At 33.6% G+C, this 21922-nt stretch overlaps 2 protein-coding genes across 3 annotated transcripts in view; one reads left to right on the top strand and one right to left on the bottom strand.

Annotated features, from left to right (window-relative positions):
• Positions 1–21922, bottom strand: part of LOC127839489 (collagen alpha-1(XII) chain-like) — a 308993-nt gene that overhangs the window by 85308 nt on the left and 201763 nt on the right. The gene's annotated exons all lie outside the window — the stretch shown is intronic.
• The window catches only part of LOC127839150 (ral guanine nucleotide dissociation stimulator-like 1), a 357707-nt gene that overhangs the window by 151960 nt on the left and 183825 nt on the right, over positions 1–21922 (top strand). The gene's annotated exons all lie outside the window — the stretch shown is intronic.

The following is a 21922-nucleotide window of genomic DNA, read 5'->3' as shown; positions in this document are numbered from 1 at the left end:
AAATTTTTGCTGCTTTATCAGTTTAAGGGTTCATCACACCTTCAAAAGGTGGGGAACCTGTTAAAAATTGTTTTGTCATTAACTCCATTTATTCAAGTTTTCATGCTTTGAATGTTGCATAACCATAAGCCTTCAACAAGTGTATTGCAACCAATAAAAATTAAAAATATATTTAGAAAAGAAGTAATAACTTACAATAACGTCACTTAACGGGCGATCAAACATCACTTTCATCACTTAAGATTTCTTACATGTAAACAACGAATAGGTCAGGCGCGCATATAGACCTTCTTTAAAACAAAACAAGAGGGCCAAGATGACCCTCGTTCGCGCACCTGAGAGGAGTCAGTTCATTCAATCTTTACCAATTGTCAAACTTGACCTAGATATTGTCCAGACAAACATCCTGGTCAAGTTTCATCATTATTTCATTTTCGAGTCATGATCAATGTACCTATGAAGTTTCATGATCCTAGGCGTAAGCATTCTTGAGTTATCATCCGACAACCATTTTTCTAAGTTGAGTCACCGTGACCTTGACAGCCATTGTGTGAATACGTTTTTTGGCATTCTGACCTTGACATTTGACCTAGTGACCTGATGACCAATAGGGGTCATCTGCGAGTCATGATCAATATACCTATGAAGTTTCATGAACCTATGTATAAGCGTTCTTGAGTTATCATCCAGAAACCATTTTACTATATCAGGTCACCGTGACCTTGACCTTTGACCTAGTGACCTGAATATCAATAGGGGTCATCTGCTAGTCATGAAGAAGTTTCATGATCTAAGGCATAAGCGTTCTTGAGTTATCATCCAGAAACCATTTTACTATTTAAGGTCACCATGACCTTGACCTTTGACCTAGTGACCAGAAAATCGATAGGGGTCATCTTCAACTCATGATCAATGTACCTATGAAGTTTCATGATCCTAGGCATAAGCGTTCTTGAGTTATCATCTGGAAACCATTTTACTATTTCGGGTCACCGTGACCTTGACCTTTGACCTAGTGACCTGAAAATTAATAGGGGTTATCCTCAAGTCATGATCAATGTATCTATGAAGTTTCATGATCCTAGGCATAAGTGTTCTTGAGTTATCAAACCATTTTACTATTTCGGGTCATCGTGATCTTGACCTTTGACCTAGTGACCTGAAAATCAATAGGGGTCATCTGCGAGTCATGATCAATGTACCTATGAAGTTTTATGATCCTTGGCATAAGCGCTCTTGAGTTATCATTCGGAAACCATCTGGTGGACGGACGGACCGACATGAGCAAAACAATATACCCCCTCTTCTTCGAAAGGGGGGGGGGGGCATAATGAGAAAACTGCCCCCCTCCCAGCAGCCATGTTATTCAACTGACCGGAACCATTTTTTAACTCAACTCTCATATCAAAAAAACAAATGTTCTGAGCAAATTTCATGAAAATTGGTCCAAAAATGTGACTTCTAATGTGTTCACATGTTTTCACTATATACATATAGAAAAAAATGCCCCGCCCACTGGTGGCCATGTTTTTTCACCGATCTCGACCATTTTCGAACACGTCCGAGACATCAATTGAACCAATGTTTTGACCAACTTTCATGATGATTGGGCAAAAATTGTGACTTCTAGAGTGTTTACAAGGTTTCTCTATAGCCAAATAAGGAAAACTGCCCCACCCACTGGCGGCCATGTTTTTCAACGGATCGGAACCACTTTTTAACTCAACCAACATATCATTAAGACAAACATTTTGACAAAGTAACATGAAGACATGAAATGTGACTTCTACAGTGTTTACAAGGTTTTTCTTTTTTTTGACCTAGTGACCTAGTTTTTGACCCGGCACAACCCAGTTTCGAACTCGGCCGAGTTTTCATTGGGACAAAGCTTCTGACCAAGTTTCATGAAGATGGGACGAGAAATGTGGCCTCTAGAGTGTTTACAAGCAAATGTTAACGAAGGGACGGACATACGACGGACAAAGACCGGTCACAAAAGCTCACCTGAGCAGTCAGGTGAGCTAAAAACTCAAAATCAAGACAACATTTTATTATTCAGAAGGACATCATTCTACTATATATCATTATTTTATCTAATAAAATAGATAAATCTTACCAATTATTATATTGTTTTCAAGAAAACACTGACCATTACCCCACCCACTTTTGACAAACTGTGACATGTCTATGCCCTAATTTAATACCTTATTCATCAAAATGAATGTGTTATTTTGTTAAATTATAATAAAATACACACCATTAACAGTATCTGATTAGAAAGATTTATATATTTATCTCTTTATTGGGCATCATTGTTAGAAATCATTAAAAAGACACACACCAGTGTTTGACTGAAAATTTCAAACTTGTTATTGTATTGTGTTGCTATGATTGGTCAATCTGGGTCATGTGACAAAAATGTCAACTGATTGGTCAGTTTTAGGCTTGGATATAAGCGGTGTATAAGCCGCATATAAGCGAAAGAAAAAGGTGGATAGTTTTGGCTATGTTCTAAGGGAGTTATAATTATGCAGTTTATAAACCGCATATAAGCCGCTTATATGCGAAACATTTCTAGACTTGCATCTCGCTTATAACTGCCTTAGACTTATATCTTGCTTATACAAGAGATTTGAATGCGTATATGCGACTTATAAGCGGTTTATAAACCGCATATAACGGGTCTCACTAAAACGCTTACGGAATTTGCATACAATATAGATAACGTTGAAAACTGCATACGATATGAACAAAGAAGGAAATTGCAGACGGTAATCGCTGTCCGTTATTATTGTGTTAATTATGGTTTAGTTATTTTAATTTTATTTTTTGATGTTAAAAATACACGATGGATACTTAAATATTGATGTTTACCTTTTTTATTTTGATATTTTATGGTGTAGATTAACCTAAGTCATAACGTGTTTATGAGACGTATTGGCTCTCATAATGACGATTTTAGCGGATATTTCTGTCTGTTACACAGTTGTCAAAATCTAAAACGCTTCACAATTAATCTGTCAAATCATTTCTTATTATACGATTTTATAATGACATCAACTGTAGTAACACATCTTTGATACATTTTAGTGCTTATATGCTTCTCAAAGTTTTCTACTTTCACTTGATTTATTTTTAAGATGATTGTATAACTGTTGATCAATTGATAGCTGAAAGACTGTCAAATGAATATGGAATTAGGTTGTAGTAGATACAGTCAAGTTACCATTACCGGATCATTACCCATAGAGGATCACTTTCATGTTCAAGAATGCGCTTCCCGATAAATATTTGTCAGTTTTGGATGATATTTTGAACACAGCATTTTCAATCACATATATAAAACAATTATAACAAAAACAAATGAATATAATTTACAACTGGCAATGTAATTTGGGCATTGTAAACAACACAGTTCATGTTTCGACAGTTCAAATAGCGTGGTAGAAGCCCCCTGAGTGGTTTCTATCACATGATCCGTTATGGCTACAACTGATCTGTTAATGCATGAATTCTGCAGCGAAAAAAAGGTATCACAAATACATTTTGCCTGCGTTTAAAAATAAGACTATATGCTGAATCAGCGAGCAAAGGTAATATTTAATCAAACTGATGTAAAAGAAGTCTCAAAACATTTATTGCTTTTCACCAGAACAACTTTATTACGCTACTGATCCGGTAATGGTAACTTGACTGTACATGCATTATAAAATTTGTGTTAAAAATCTGTGTGCAATCCTGTAATGGACTGTAAGCAATCGCAATTCTATTTGTAACACCAGAATTAACCCTTTACATGCTGGGAAATTTGTCGTCTGCTAAAATGTCGTCTGCTGAATTTCTACAATTAGCATTTCTTTGATTTTTTTTCAAAAAATACTATCAGAATAGCAAACAGTTTGGATCCAGATGAGACGCCACGTTCTGTGGCGTCTCATCTGGATCCAAACTGTTTGCAAAGGCCTTCAAAATTTGGTTCCCGCACTGAAATGATTAATGAATGCGTTATCAATGTCAATTAAGTGTTCATGATCAAGTTGAAATTAAAGCAGTGATGCGCAAAGATAATGATTCGTTAAAACAAAAAAGAAATAAAAAATGTAGAACAACACAAATTTGGAAGTCACTTTAGAGACTATAGTTTCCAGTTTTAGACAATTTAAAGGTTGTCTGCTCATATGTTTTGGAATATTGGTAAGATTGTTACCAGATTCAATACTTGTGCGGGCATTTTTTTTTATTTGTAATATATTATGTTTAAATATAATTAAAACCACACATATATATTTTGCAATAATTTTATTAAGGCCTGTATCTTGTTGTTTCAGTGAAGAACTCCAATGATATACATGTAGGGGCATGTGTCCAAAGCTGATCCACATCATAACATACTGATTGGGAATAATGACATAGTACCAAAAGATGTGCTTATACTGTAATTAGCAGGTATGCTATGACTCACACCATGTATTGTTTACCTCATTTGTGTTTACTATTTATTCTATTTTTTCCATTAGGAAAAACAACATATGATTTATTGATTATCTTATCCATGGTATGCGGATGTTTAGATAAAAACTAACAGAATTTATTAAACAAAAATGCCTTAGCTCTTTTCACTATGCATATCTGGAGGGAACAGAAATAAAATTATGTACAAAACAAAAATCTTATTTTCATGTTGATAACAGTGTATCATTTGATTAATAATGTGTTGTGTTATTTTTACAAATATTAAGTTCAATAAGAAAAACAACAATGAAGGGAAAAATAACAATGTGGTTACCACTGTATTGATGTATTACTGATGTGTTTGTGGAACGTTGCAGTCATAAATTATCAGTCATTGTTATATATTTTCATTGCAGATCTTCACAAATGAACCTGGCAGATCCTGGTGCAACCTTACCTTACCATGTTTACATCTAACCGTCAGTTTGAGCTGTGTGTGGGTGGTAACACGGACTATATACATGTATTGCCCAGTAATTGTCTTGTGATGGACCTTTTTAACATATCAAGTATTTAATTGAAGACTTAAGAGGTCAGTTTTCATCAAAGAATTTAAAAATACAGTTTTTTTTGTAATGGTGTATATGTGGTTATAATGGCATTGATGTATATCTTGTGTCTGTTTTTTAATCAGCCTTTCATCCATAATTATGAATATTAAGCATGATAAAGTATTTTAAGGGAATATAATGTAGAAATGTTATGTTGTTTCTGCACAAGCTTTTGAATACAAGAAATTCTATGTTCACTCAGCACTGTTTTACACATTGTCAATGAATTTGCTTGTTTTAGTTTCCAAATCTGTCTGTCTCTAGCTCCCTGTGACTAATGTACTTTTTTACATTGCATCCATTGATTTTAAATGGGGTGTATTATGCACATGTCACACTTTTTTTACAAAAACATCAAGGTCAAAGGTAAAATATATGGGTCAAAATCATAACTTTTGCAATATTGAAGATAGCAACTTGATATTTGGCATGCATGTGTACCTCATGGAGCTGCACATTTTGAGTGGTGAAAGGTCAAGGTCATCCTTCAAGGTCAAAGGTCAAATATATGGGTCAAAATCGCTCAAAAAGGGACATTGTGTATTGTGTTTTACAAACACATACCTTGTTATGTTATGTAATGGCCTTTCAATCATCTTATTTTTTTATGAAATACGCTGGATTTGTCTTTTCATTTCATCCATGATATCATTATGTTTTTTTTGCCTGTTACATTTTGCGGCCCAATGTACGTGTTAAGCAGTTTAACCATTTACAACGGCATTTGTGGCGAGGCTAACAGTCATAAGGTTGGTCATTACATGCACTGCATATCATAAAATCGTTTGGCTTTTATTGACAAAATTTGCGAAAACAGTGTTAAAGACTAAACATCACAAGTGTCGAAACTTCGTCCCCACCTGGTAATTCAGAGCGCAAATTTCTGATTATAATGTGTCAGATTTTACACTTGTATAATGAAGAAGTCATCTCTTGACAAGATGGTGATGTCCTGATCTCGTTCCAAGCCACACATGATACTTGTTTTGCTTTTAATCAAAATCGGTGTTAAATAGTAAACATAAAAAGTGTCACAAATTCGTCCCTATTGAGAAGTCAGAGCTAAAATTTCTGATTTTAATTTGTCAGATTTTGCACTTTTATAATGAAGAAGTCATCTCTTGACAAGATGGTGGTGTCCTTATCTCGTGCCGAGCCACAAATGATTCTTGTTTTGGTTCAAAGCAACATATAAACGAAGATTTTTTTAATGTACTTTGTTTTAAATTCTGTTCTTTGAAAAATGCATGTACTTTGTTTTAAATTCTGTTCGTTGAAAAATGCATAATAAGTCATCAACTATTATAATTTTATGAAAATATTACTTTAATTTTGGTTAATGCAGTTATTGATAGAAATTGTTTTAACGCATACGATGTAGATAACGTTCGCGAACCACAATAGAAACGTTCGTTGAGTTCACGTTTAAACGCGACGGTCACGTTCTTACAGTGGGTATTATTTGTTGATCTTACTTCACTTTATCGACCATTTGTCATTTAACAGTATGAACACACGAACAATCAAAGTAAAATTAGATGTAAGCGATCGTTTTTTTCCGTTTAAGTTTCAAACATTGGCTCGAAAAAGTGTGTGCAAAGGCTCATTACCGACAATAAAGATAACTTAATAATAAGCTGTAAAAACAACAAGCAACAGTTTATGGGATTTAAGTTTTAGTCTTATTAAAATATACGGTCAGTGATATCTATGTATTCTTTGTCTTTACCATATAATACTGAAAGTTGTATTTGAAGGCCATGTGGTATTAATCTGTCTCTAGAACGATCGTTACCTAAGCTGTCCAATAGAAATATTTGATTATCATGCAAAATCGACACGACCCAATGGTAATAATGGGTGTAGTGAATTTGGCAAGCAGGCTGTGTTACTGGTTCCATTAATTTTTCCACATTCCAGTGACTCTTATCTTCGGACAACATAGGTACGGATTCAGATAACTGAAGCCCATTTATAACACCCTTTACCTTGCGTCTCAATAAGATATGAGCGGCTTCTATGTGACTTGAATATAATTGATCATTTGATATTAAAGCGTAATTATTTTAGTGCAGTCAGACGCAGTAGCCGCCGAAACGTACACCTACTACGTTTGTTAAGTGAAATGTCTGTGCGCCGTTATTTTGCTAGATTTCGTATAACGTCTTCCTTATGAACTGCATAATGTTACAACTTTGATAAAAACACTCAATTCACCATTATTGTTGAGTTAAACATAACGCTAAAACGGACTTACTAATGTACATGGAGAAAGTAAATAAAAAACATTTTCTGGAGCAAGAAGTTGAAAAACAAAACATTACACATCAATTTTGACTTCCATTGCAACCAAATTTAGGTTCGATGATGACAGCCAGATATTGCTCTCTATAAATTGAATGTTTGAAAAATTCGTTAGACCAGTATCATGCGAAAATGGATCTTATTTAATTGTGGTTCCCTCATTGAACTTATGTTGTCTGTCGACTTTTAGAATAATGTGTAAGAAATAAATGTATTGCTTCAGATTCACGAGCTTTTTTTTAAGAAATGAAATATGCAAATGTATGTTATATATATTTTTTTCTGTTTCTTAAACGTATCTTATTTATTTTGGACTACGTGCTTATTTTTTTTTAAGAAATGAGAGATTCAAATGTGTCTTATTTATCTTTTATCCATGTCTTAAATGTGTTTTATTTATATAAGACTACATTCTATACTGCCAGTGTCATGAGAAAATGGATCTTATTTCTTAATATCCACCTTCACACTTTATTCTTTATTAGCGCCGTCTTTCATTAGGCTATCACTATTTAAAGAACAGATTACTGTGAAATTAATTAAAATGTGCAACGGTGATATTGATCCATTCTCGTTGTTAATTTAAAATGTACACAACAGTTTAGCAATAAATGAAATCAGTTATTTTGGCAGTTCATCCTTTTTTTCCAGTACGGTAGCCAGGTGCCTGTGTATTGAGCTGACAAGATAGGGATCATCACAGCAGGTTGCTAATACACAGTGTAGACTTCCCCTGTATTATTATTGTATTTGTTATTTACCTGATTGGAATAAATGAGGTGTATTCAATCGGGTCTGATGGCGTTATGTTCAAGGTCATTTTATGTGAAAAGCTGGGTTTCGGACATAATTTCAATCGTTTTGCTTTTATACACAATTTTTGAAATAATGAATATATTGGCGCGATGAAACGTGATTTATAAATCAAGCTGACAGAATAGTTTCAGTTCTTAATTATGTGTACGGTAATTTAATTCCCATCTCTCGCTTAACTTAACGTTCAATGGCACGCGCACTTAATCGGAATTTGACCTTTAATTTGATGCAATCCACACAACAAAAATTAGCGGCCAAGCGCAGTATTCTGCGCTCGGCCGCTGATGGTGTATTGTAATATATACAATTATGATAAGAAACAGTAGCAGACAACAGGCATCTGGTTGATAAGAAGAACTGATGAATTTATTGGACGTGAATAACATTGCCAACTAAAAATGTTTTGAAATAATAAATTTTCCCAGAATAATTGTATAACATTATTCATCTAGCGGCCAAGTGCATTGATCTGTTTTACTGTTTAGTAATACCATCATTTTTAAACTGATAACGGAAATAAAGAAATATCGTGTTTTATTGTTAAGTGTAAGTGCTTGAGTTAATTATTGTATTACATGTGCCGCATTTAAAGATACTACATCCGCACATCAGACCAAGATAGATATATTTGACATAAGACCACACCACAGTGGGGCGTTATGAGAGACAGTAACGATAAGGCTGATAGGTGACATTGACGCACAGACTGAACAAAGTTCATGTTATGTTATGTACGAACGAAAGGCCGCACGAACGTACGGACCGACGGACGAATGAACGAAGGGACGGACGTACGAAGGAACGAACGGACGGATTAGCGAATTGACGAATGAACAGACGGACGGATTAGGCCGGGTTTCCATGCATCCGTGTCCGCGCTCCGGGTCCGCGTTCCGTGTCCGCGTTCCGTATACGGACACGGAGTATCGTTTCCATGCATCCGCTTATTATTTAAGCCTTTCCGTGTAAAAAGCTCATTCCAAACGTGGTGGTACTTGGATTAGGATGTCGTTATTAGAAGAGCACACATTTTTTATGCTGCGGCAGCACTGCAAGTTAGTAGACGGAAACGCAGACATAGGTACTTGTCACGTGCCATCATAAGAAACCGTCAAAATTACGGTACATACTACCATCTTATTAGAGACTTAGAGCTGAACGATGAAGAGTTTAGGACCTTGGTAAGTTATTAATAATTATTAACAAAATATTTAAATACTGTTATAACCCAAGGTATACAAAAATCCTAAATATCTCAATGTTTCATAACGCTATCAGCTAATTTCTCCAACACCACAGTACAGAAAGCCGAAACTAGCTGATAAGCCACTCTGGACAGGCTGAATTAATGACAATTAGCATAGTTAGATTCATAAACATTACTGATTATTCGTATTACAGACTTTAAAACTTGAATGTGAACCCGCATAGACAAAAAAGAACATAAATAGCGACTTCTTACAGCGTTATATCTTGTTTGAAATATATACTGTGTCTTTTGAAAAAGCGATTATAGAGTGTAGACGATATATATTCGAATTGTTTGATGCAATGCCTTTGTATTCTTTCTTACGTTGGTTGTATATTTCAGTGATCCCTTACTAAATATATTATTTTTTCACTAATATTTATGCTTGAAAGTCGACCATTCATGTTCACTTCCGTCCTTGTACTGAGTCCGCGTCCGTGAAAAATCGCTCACCGAGCGATTTTTCACGGACGCAATTCGCGGACGAAAAATGCGGACGCGGAACGCGGATACATGGAATCGCTCCAACAGATTTCAACCAGTTCGTTTTTTTCGCGGACACGGACACACGGACACGGAATGCGGACGCGGAGACATGGAAACCCGGCCTTAACGAAGAAGGGACGGACGGACGCATGTATTCAATGCGCTTTCGGTAATTCTTTTGCGCTTTCGGTACCGATACCGAAAGCGCGCGCTTTCGGTTAATCTAGTAACCCCACTTGTCACTCACTCACAGCTTCTTTCGCATATTCAGTCCATCAATCCCATTCTTACAGTAAGTCGATTAGTGAGTTTCCTCCGGCTCAATATTTTCATTAGCCGAATTTACGGTAGATCACATACATTCTTTACATTCTATCAGTTTAATGGCGTTTGATGAAAAAAGTTATAGCCAAATTATTCAATCAGTGTAACTGTATTTCAAACGCGCACTTGTAAACTCGCACTGTCAGTAAATCTTATGTTCATTCGCGGAGTGAGTCCGTCCCTCAAACATTCTTACAGTCAGTCACTCGCTTACATAAACAGTCGCGCAGTCAGTCGATCACACCGTCGAAAAGTAAATCGCATAATTAGTCAATCACTCACTGTGAAACTCAAAGAGGATGCAAAAATCAAAATATTCATACTTAAAGAGGATGCAAAAATCCTAAAGCGTGCAACAAATGTCCTTCCTCAGACAACATATCGCAAAATCATGAATTGGCAATAGTAATTGTATAAGTGTATATAGAATGTGATAATATTGTATATGTAGTATACATGTTCTTAAACGACAAAGAACTACTTATTTTGTTATAATATAAAACTATATCTGAAACCCCAAAATCATTTAGAAGTTACCTTACAGTAAAATACACATGAATCCCAGTTCGAAAGACCCATTTTGCAATCTTCAATAGCTATGCAGTTCATAGTTACAACAATAATGTACTTTTTTTGGTTCACTATTGGCCCCAATCCTGTGTATTATCCCCGTTCATTGATATCCTGCTGTGGTCACAGAGCAGCGATCATTATCGGTGATCAAAACTAACAGGTGCACAGGAAAAAAATGCATTAACCCAGTGGTAGGTCCGTTGAGAGCTTATGAGGATTATACGCATAATGTGGATATGCTGGGGTCTGTCATTTATTGACGCTGTATTTTTCAATGAACGGAGATAATACACAGGATTGATAATTTATTAATTAACTCTTTTTGCTGATATATATATAAAGGCAAATAAAAGCATTTGTAAAGTATATCAACGGACAGGAATATGTTATACATCTTGATTCTGATTTAAATCACGCAGCTTTACATTACTTTAATATTTTTATAAAATATTTGATGATATGTAAATCACGTCAGAATGCTTAAAGAATCGATATTACCATTGCGTCTGATCTTCAAATTGTATTTTTGAAAACTGATTAACACGATAAGTTAATAAAGTATGTCCGTCTCTCTTATATTAAATACATTGTAAACAAGTGGTTTTATAACAACAACAACCACAACATCATAAGTGGTATTACATAAATGGAGAATGAAATATCTTTACCAAATATACAATTTTAATTACATTTCTATATTTCTTTATTTGCTCATTTTCAAATGAATAATATAATGAGAATTTTATTCCGTGTATTTAAAAAATCGAATTTGGCGTGTAAAAGCTTATACAAAAATCTACCAATTTTATTTTAATAGTTTGCTGACTCCTTTATCAAATAATAAATACAATCAACTGAACCAGAGGTATATTTATAGAACGGAACAGAATATATTTTAATTTGGTTCACAGGCCACATAAAACAGTACATAAGCTGTAACAGCATTTAGCTCACAAAATTTTATTTCTCAAAACAACAATTACAGAATTATTTAGGGAAGGCGATCAGTGAGTTTACTTTTTGATTTTTGTAGCATTATCAATCAGTATTTTTTTCCATTACGGAATATATCTAAAAACAGACATTTACTATTGTATGCTAGAAGCTTTATTGTAAGCTTCATTGCTGAAATAAATGTTGTTGTTGAATTTGATAGATCTCCTGCTTATTTATCTGTCTTCTTTAAAAACGCTGTGTCTATTTTTGATACATATCGGGTATTTAAATAGTATTAAAATAATACAAGACACTAGATACATATCGTTTAAGGTTGTATCAAAATAAGGTACATGAAAATTACTTTTGCCACAATTATTGGTAATTACTTTTACTATTACACACTAAAACTTTATATACATATATCAAATGGTAACATTTACGTTTATAATAAGTTTAATACACATAAAGTATTACATTTGCAAATTAGACAGATAAAACATTATTTCTAGTGAACCCTAAAAAACATCAATTATCACTAATTTTACGAGGAGTATAAGAGGTTAACAAGTTACTGGTTCCCCAACGAACCCCAAAGTTTATTTTGGTATTCCATGTTAAGTTTTCATCATTTTTGCTTATTACACTTAATTAACCAGCTGTATATTTTGCGATCATATTATCTAAATTTAATAATTGTAATTTGCCAACAAGTGACGAAAGAGATTATACAGAGATTTGAAAGTTGAATTCATGTCATTTGTATATTAATAAATAATTCTTATTCAATTGAATAGTAAAACAAGCTAACGACCTATCTCTCCTACCAAAGACCTATCAATATACAAAGATTGGTAACATCCATTCAGACCAATAGAAATTATCGGAAATTCGAGCGGCGGAACCGAGATCTAGATCACGTGACATCAATCGAGCAGACGACGCCATTTTGAAGCCGAGTCGTGTAAACAATTGCCATCATCGTTATCGTTTTCACACCTGTCTTTATTGACTTTATGGTTAGTATTATCGAATATCAGTTAACCACCCATCGCTGTATTGTATCAATAAGTGTAAACGTCAATAATTAATCTAATTACGATGTGACTGTGCAGATAATTTGGTTATTATATCGCTATATTGAAATACAACGTAGTGGCAAGCGGGTGGGGGAAGGTTTCGCAAATCAGCTTCTTTCGACTAGTTTCCATAGTCATTTACCAGTAAGCTTAAAACAACTGAAAACTAAAGAATGTTTTGAATGTATTTAACTTAATGTCTTCGCCATAAAAAAACCTTTGTTATAAATTTATATAATGTTCGTTTTTCAACTTTTTGTGAAAGAGTATTTAATATAAACACACACACACACACAGTACATATCTGTTGAGTGTAAATAAAAATTAAACAAATTGCAATATTCAGTTATTTTTTGGATAACAGACAGTAATTTCAAGCATAGATTTATTTATATTGAGAATGATTTATTTTTTGTTGTAAAACATATACTTAAAATTTAAGTTAATGTTCTGAAAGTTTTTTTTGTGGTTGCAGTTTTGCATGCGAATAACTCAGAAAAAATATTTGCCGCCATTTTTTATAACTTTGCTGTTTATGGATAGATTTGGTTCATTTTGGACTTATTACGTTTCATGTTCATATTGCTACATTGGTAGACTAAACTCATAGCGCTATATTTAGTACACACTTGAATATCTCTTCTTGTAAGACATATACTTAAATGTTTTGGACATTGAAACATTGAGACGGGAAGACTTCAAAAATAGCTTGGACGCCTTTTTGTATAACTTTGCCATTTGTGGATAGATTTGTTTCATTTTGGACTTATTTTGTTTCATTTTATATTGCTACATTGGTAGACTTAACTCTTAGCACTATATTTAGTACACACTTGAATATCTCTTCTTGAAAGACATATACTTAAATGTTTCGGACATGTACACATTGAGAAGGGAAGACTTCAAAATTAGCTTGGACGCCTTTTTGTATAGCTTTGCTATTTGTGGATAGATTTGGTTAATTGTACACTTATTTTGTTTCATTTTCATATTGCTACATTGTTAGACTAAACTCATAGCACTATATTAAGTACACACTTGAATATTTCTTCTTGTAAGACATATACTTAAATGTTTCGGACATTGAAACATTAAGAAGGGAAAATTTCAAAAATAGCATGGACGCCTTTTTGTATAACTCTGCTATTTGTGGATAGATTTGTTTCATTTTGGACTTATTTTGTTTCATTTTCATATTGTTACATTGGTAGCCTAAACTCTTAGCACTATATTTAGTACACACTTGAATATCTCTGCTTGAAAGACATATACTTAAATGTTTCGGACATGTACACATTGAGAAGGGAAGACTTCAAAATTAGCTTGGATGCCTTTTTGTATAGCTTTGCTATTTGTGGATAGATTTGGTTAATTGTAGATTTATTTTATTTCATTTTCATATTGCTACATTGGTAGACTAAACTCATAGCACTATATTTAGTACACATTTGAATATCTCTTTTGGTAAGACATATACTTAAATGTTTCGGACATTAAAACATTAAGAAGGGAAGATTTCAAAAATAGCATGGACGCTTTTTTGTATAACTCTGCTATTTGTGGATAGATTTGTTTTATTTTCGACTTATTTTGTTTCATTTTCATATTGCTACATTGGTAGACTAAACCTTTAGCACTATATTTAGTACACACTTGAATATCTCTTCTTGAAAGACATATACTTAAATGTTTTGGACATGTACACATTGAGAAGGGAAGACTTCAAAATTAGCTTGGACGCCTTTTTGTATAGCTTTGCTATTTGTGGATAGATTTGGTTAATTGTAGACTTATTTTGTTTCATATTCATATTGCTACAGTGGAAGACTAAACTCATAGCACTATTTTTAGTACACACTTGAATATCTCTTCGTGTAAGACATACACTTACATGTTTCATACATTTACACATTGAGAAGGGAAGACTTCAAAAATAGCTTGGACGCCTTTTTGAATAACTTTGCTATTTGTGGATAGATTTGTTTAATTGTAGCCTTTTTTTGTTTCATTTTCATATTGCTACATTGGTAGACTTAACTCATAGCACTTAATTTAGTGAACACTTGGATATCTCTTCTTGTATTACATATACTTAAATATGTTGGACATGCATGCGTGACGTGTCATCCCAGATAAGAATGTTCAGTCCGTACAGGCCAAATAGGGGTGACCATTTTCGCTGTAAAGTAATATTTCGATTATAAAGGAACATTGATCTGGGACGAAACTTAACGCACACGCATTAATCTCATTTTTCCCAGAGGTTTCTCTGATATTGTCATAATAAGATTGTTTTGAGCTTGTAAACTGTTTGTTTTACTTCAATATGTTTTGCTTATTAAGGACTGAAGGACTTATTTCAATAAAATCGTCTTGAGAGTTTTGCGAGTATATTTTTAATAAATGTGCACTTTTACACTCTTTTTAAAGTAAACAAATAACTAAATTAAAAAAAATCATTTGGCTTTGATCATTGAACCGGAAAAAAACACATCGCGTCTAATGCAAAATCGGATAAATAAAACAAACGCCAGCATATGCATGTAACAACATTCGATATGGAGGTAAAAAGTAGATTTAACAGGACACAATAAGAAAGATGGTCTCGCTGGTTCAGTGAACTCTGATCTTCACAAAGATTATAATAAAACCTTTCGAATCAAATACGCCTATTGAAGGTTTTCTTACATTGGCAATCAGCGATTAAAACGAATTAAGTCGAATGAGAAAATAAAATGTCTCTTTAAAAGTATTGTTAACAATACCAATTCTAAAGTTTTATGGTGCTAAGTGAATAACAATGCATGCGTAATTTAAAATGTCGATTTAGCAGATGGTTCATCCAGTGGGTATAATTTCCGATAATTTCCGATCAAACAGATATTACATGTGAATGAACTATAAAACATAAGTTTCGGACCAGGATAAAAGATCGGCCTTTGAAATGTTTACACTTTATAACAATGTTGATTTTAAATTATATGTAGTGGGTGTTCCTCGTAGATTGCATTTTATGATACAATTTACTCTTTATTAAAAGCAACGCTTTGCTATATGGTACAAGCGAATGGGAAATAGGTCTTTGCGAAACACCGTTATGGTTTATTGAAATCTGTGTTATATTGTTTTAACCTTGGTCAATAGTAAGTTGCGTCAATTGCTTATTCATCAATAATTTACAAGCGCAGGCCTAACCATTAAGTATTTAATAAGTAACCTTTGCTAAAAATCATGAATCGTCAGAATTTCTTCTACAATTATTACTGCAAATATGTTTCTTCTGCTACTGCTGCTTTGCTGCTACAACTTCTACTTCTTCTACTATTTATAAATATTTCTTCTTATGCTTCTGCTAAACATGAAAAACAAAACTGTTTATTGTGAATAGATAAATAAGTTCTGTTCTCATTTTTGTCTAAGAGGATACTAATGTTATTATTACGATTAGTATGTGGACGATTATTATTACATGTTCATACTTCAATTTCTCTCACGCATACTTTACGTTGATGAAACCATATCTGCACATATAATATGTACATTTATATGAACATTTATTTTTTTGCAGGATGCCGCGGAAGAAACACAGTAAGGGCTTTTGTACACAGAAGTACCTATGGAAAAAACCTAAGGTCACAACCAGCACGGATGAAACAATACCTGCTCTATCGAATGAAACAATACCTGCTCTATTGGATGAAACAATACCTGCTCTATCGGATGAAATAAAACCTGCTCTATCGGATGAAACAATACCTGCTCTATCGGGATTGTCAAATGATTCATGTTCTGGCAACAGTCCAACATGTAGTAATGTTTATGTCCAAACCTGTGAGGTGCACTCTGACTTCAAATGCAATTTGTTCGTGCATATAAAACCAGTGCCTCGTAGACATGTCATTTGGACAGATCTGCCATTGTTATTTGACAGGGTTTCTGTGATAATGGAACTTTGTAGGAGACTTGCTGTGAACTCTTTCTGTAGTCAGCAGCTGCAAGAAGTAATTAATATGAATAAACTATATGTATTAGACTTGACCGTATTTATTTTGTTTTAATCTGTACAGATCTTGCAAAGTATCCACGTTGGTCACCTGTTTAACACAAAAATGTTACAGAAATGTTGTTCTTTCATTTTATGAATCTCGTTCTGAGAAAATTGGACATAATGTTTTTGCGTAAATTGTCATTCCAGATTAGCCTGTGCAGTTCATACAGGCTAACCAGGGACGACACTTTCCGCTCATATGACATTTTTCGTTTAAATAAAGTCTCTTCTTAGTAAAAAACCAATTTAGGCGTAAAGGGTCGTCCTTGATTAGCCTTGGTGGACTGCACAGGCTAATCTGGGATGAAACTACGCACAAGCATTATGTCCAGTTTTCTCGAAACGCGACTCGTGTAATGAAACAACATTTCTTCAATAAAAAGGTATTTCGTTAATTTATTATTAACTGTTGTGTAATGTTGTATGTTGTTAAATATGCTATTAAACTATCAAATAATTTACATGCGTTTTTTCGTTTGTTAATTCTATGCAACGTTTACCCTCTATGGGGGATACGTTCTGCTTAGGTACTACGGTATACTTTTGCTCAATGCAATTCAACATGGACACCTTCTATTGCTTTTAACGTATATAATAATTTGAATATCTACAGAAAATTTAAATGTGTGCATAAGGCTACAAAATGCGAAAGAAGCATAGGAAAACGGGGCTTAACAACTTATTTACGTAATTTGTCCGTTTTTCCAAAGACGTATCAGTATATTGTTAGGTATTTGTTTTTTCCTTTCTTCCTTACTTTAATGGTCTATTTCCTAAAACAAGAACTATTTTAATAACCGCTGTTTCGACTTCAGAATTTTAAAGAGATACATGGAAACCCGTTAAAGCGTACCTTTGAGATTTTTGTCATGCTTTTTCAAGACGTGACCCCGGAACCCGGAAATACTTTTATACTCAATTTTGCACTCTGGACAAATATATAATCTGCAATTTGCTTCCCATTTGAATTATCAATAGCATCTTCGTCTGCTGTATATTCTCCTAAAATTTCATCGAGGTCTAAATCATCATCCCATGAAAAAAAATCGGTTTTGTTATATTTTGCCATGTGAATATGCTGTACATGAAAAATGATATGGTATTCTTATGTTAAAACTAATACGTTTGTAGGAATGTTGTGTAGGTTAATCCGGGGGTCTGTCCCGGGGTCACGGGGCCTTATTTTGGGAAATCATGTTAAAAAAGGTGCGAAATCTGTCAACCTAATATGCAAGTGTACTAATATTACACCTGTTGAAGCTACACTGGCCTGCTAACTTCCCGAGATTCTCCTTCAGTAGACGTTCAGCTGGCGCCGGTTTTAATCTAAACTACTGTGAATGCTCCTTCAATATGTCTGAAAAGTGATTTAAATAACAAGAATTTGTAACTACTCGTTTCGTTTTATTACAATATTCTAGGCGTCTTCTTTGTTTAATCTCGGATCTTAAATAAACATGTTTATTAATAGATCAATGAATCTCTACGAAAATATCCACCAATAAACATTGTTTTAGGATTGATCTTTGCTACTAATAACAACAACAATTTCTAATGTGTTATAATATTTTTCTTTTTAGCGTACATACAATATTTTCCGCATGCATGACTGCAAAATTGGACGCTTATTTGACTTAAAACTTTTGAATAAATAATGTTTAATGATTCTTCGAACCGATGAATTAGTGACATTAAAATTAATTAAAGAATTTTATTACCATAAAGATTATGTTTATTACATCGGTCATTTAATTATTTAAAGCAGTATTCTGTACCACTAAAGACACCAGCAAGTTACGTTCATTTGATTTGATAACCGTTCAAATTTTGCGAATCAATCGACACGTTACTGACGATCTCGTTACAGACGAACTATTCGTTGTACCTAGCCTTTGGCCACGTGACTAAATCTCGTTCCCTCCGGGAGAAAATCCGCGATAACCCGATAACGCTTATCTTTGTATATTGATAGGTCTTTGCTCCTACTTTTTGTCTATGTAAGTGGAAATTAATAACATTGATTGGCCTAAATACCCATCAGAATTTCTACGAATTGTCGGAATAGTTCTATAATATAGATGTTTGTTTAATTTTATAAAACTTTTTCTATCATAAAGAGTTGTACACATTAGCGTTTAGCAATTTTATGAACTTAATTCGATAAAACGTATAATCGTACTATTTAATCGATTAAAAGTTTCTCTACGGTTACCTTCCCAAACTTTCGATGGGCGAGTACCCTATTTATAGTATGGGGACCTACGTACGTTCAATCATACTACACTTTTGAAACGGATATTGCAATAGTTTTTAATCACTACACAAGTGCATGTGCATGTATGTATTGTACATAGGAAATGCCATAGCGTGTAAAATAAACTGAATGTGTAGACTTATGACTTAGGTACCACCCCTAATGTTCAGTGTTATCGTACTATTTGCCCTTCCTAGCTGTATAGTCATCACTATCATTATCACCGTGATTGATATAATCATCATTATTAGTATTATCATTATCACTATCATAATCCCACCTTTATGTTACCTACCCTATACTGGAGATTTTTCATGTAACAACTCTTTTTCACAATATACGATGATTTATCGTATAGACTACTGTTTGTTTGATATTTGTGACATTCTCTTATAAGTAAGCTCACAAGTTATTACAAATTGTTATTGTTTTGTAAACTGTGAACACTAATAAGATACTGTTCTATCAAGTTATTATTTAATTATCTTATTTTTACATAAAAGTTTACACCAAATGCTTAACGTTTTAAAGTAGATACATGAAGAAAAATTTTTACCATTTCGAGTATGCCCTTATTCAATTAGTTACCATGTTAACTAACAGCTTGCCTATATACTTTGAAAACTTTGAATTATATTTATTATTCCATATGAGCAACAGGAAAATGCACATTCGAAACATTTGAAATAAATATTAGCAAATACATAATGAGCCCTGCTCTGTGAAAATGAGTTTAAATGCATGTGCGTACAGATTCGTCCCATATTAGTCTGTGGAGTCCGCACAGTCTAATCAGGGACGACACTTTCCGCTTTTATGACATTTTTCGTTTAACGAAAGTCTCTTCTAAGCAAAAGTCGAGTTTATGTGGAAAGTGTCGTCCCTAATTAGCCTGTGCGGACAGCACAGTCTATTCTAGGACGACACTTTACGCACATGTACATTAAACCCCTTTTCACAGATCGAGTCTCTAGTATTTTATTCCAACGTTCTAATATTGTTTCATTAAATAAATATATATTGACTGTCGTTTTAAATGTGCGGGGTAAGAACTATACTGCTAAAAATGTTATATTATATTATACATATATCTTATAACATATAGCACATTATGCTCTAACTGGAATTTAAATTCTCGTAGCTGTTCTGTTGTTTTATAGTCCTAGGTGCTCGGATTCTTACCACATATTTTTTTTTTAAACAAATAAATCATATTGTACGGTCATTACACACTTCCGAACAGACGGCACTTCTCTTTTTGTGTTAAAATTTTATTTTTAGTGGCTGTAAATCTAACCAATTATTTTGTTGACAGATAAATGTTATTGTGTGTGTATACATAATGAGAAGATGTATAAGCAATGTACATCTATCTTATTCCCGTCGGCGAGTAATATACAAAATTAATTTATGTTCTTATTTAAATAATAAATACAATGATTTACAGTTATTTATACATTTAAACTCTGTTCTTAGATACAAATCGAGTTGTTAAAAAACGACAGCATTTGTAACACATTCTAGATTATCGTCACATCAAACTGATAATTGTTGCGGAAATTGATGGATATTAATTAGCATGGGGTGTCTTAACTCGAATACTATGGAGTCCACCTGCCAGCTCTGCTGACACTTAACTTGTGTATTAAGGGCAAAAAGTGGGGGAAAAAAATTTTGCTATAAAAACACAAGTACTGCAGAGTAAGTATATTCTACACTTCTGCTATGGTGTCGCGCAGGGGGATTGTGGATATTTTTCGAGACCAGTATAGAAAATGTTAACACCTGTTGGAGCCATATGACACGTGTGACCGGATATTAATCATTAAGTTAGATGTTTTGTGTTGTTTTTCTTAGAACATGGATTGTGTGCGTTAATTCTTTAAAAAAAGTGGAAATATATATTAGTTTTTAGCGTTCTCTATATCGTCTGCGTGTCATTTATATAAAAACGCAGAAATACCTATACATTTCCTGTCTTTTTTAATTGTATATGAAATTGCAAAGAAAAAAAAACACCGAAAAATTACACCCGTAACATATTACCGGTACCCACGGACTTCAACCGGTTTTAAATATTTTCTTGTTGATTAAACTATCGGTACTATGGATAATAATGGATAATAATGCTACTATATTTAATAAAATATCACATTTACAAGTGTTGCGCATCTTAGTGACGTGTAAATAATGATTTAAATCCATTTTATTAAAGCCCGTCTGCATTTTCCTTCTTTGTCCATATCGTATGCAATTTCCTTCTTTGTTCATATCGTATGCAGTTTTCAACGTTATCTATATTGTATGCATAATCCATAAGCGTTTTAGTGACGGCCGCATATAACTCCCTAATACTTCGAAAATAAGCGGGAGTAAGTCAGTTTGGTAAGGGGTTTATTCTAACGGTAAATATCTTAAGTAGTAACATGGGTATAATGTAGACTTAAATGGTGACCAATTATCATTTTAAACAACAGAGGTAACAAGGCCCTAGATAGCTCACCTTAGTAAAAGTTTTGAACGGCAGGTGTATAAAAATGTGACATCTGGTGCATGGCCAGTTTTGAACCTACAAGAAAGAGTAGAGGACCAGCACCCCTTGTTAAATGCTAAAGATCAAAGGTTTTTTATGTGTGGTTTTATAGTTTTTGGAAGTTATTTTCAATATATGTGTATATTGCCTGTTTTGACAAAGCTTCTTTCTTCCAGAATCTTTGTAAAGGTACTTAAAGGGCAGTCACAAACCAACATTGCAGCCATAAGCTTTGTGGTTTCAGCTTTGTTTTTTTT

The sequence above is a fragment of the Dreissena polymorpha genome, chromosome 7 (assembly GCF_020536995.1).
Source record: "Dreissena polymorpha isolate Duluth1 chromosome 7, UMN_Dpol_1.0, whole genome shotgun sequence".
In the NCBI taxonomy this organism is placed as follows: Eukaryota; Metazoa; Mollusca; class Bivalvia; order Myida; family Dreissenidae; genus Dreissena; species Dreissena polymorpha.
This window is presented reverse-complemented; position numbering and strand designations above follow the sequence as displayed.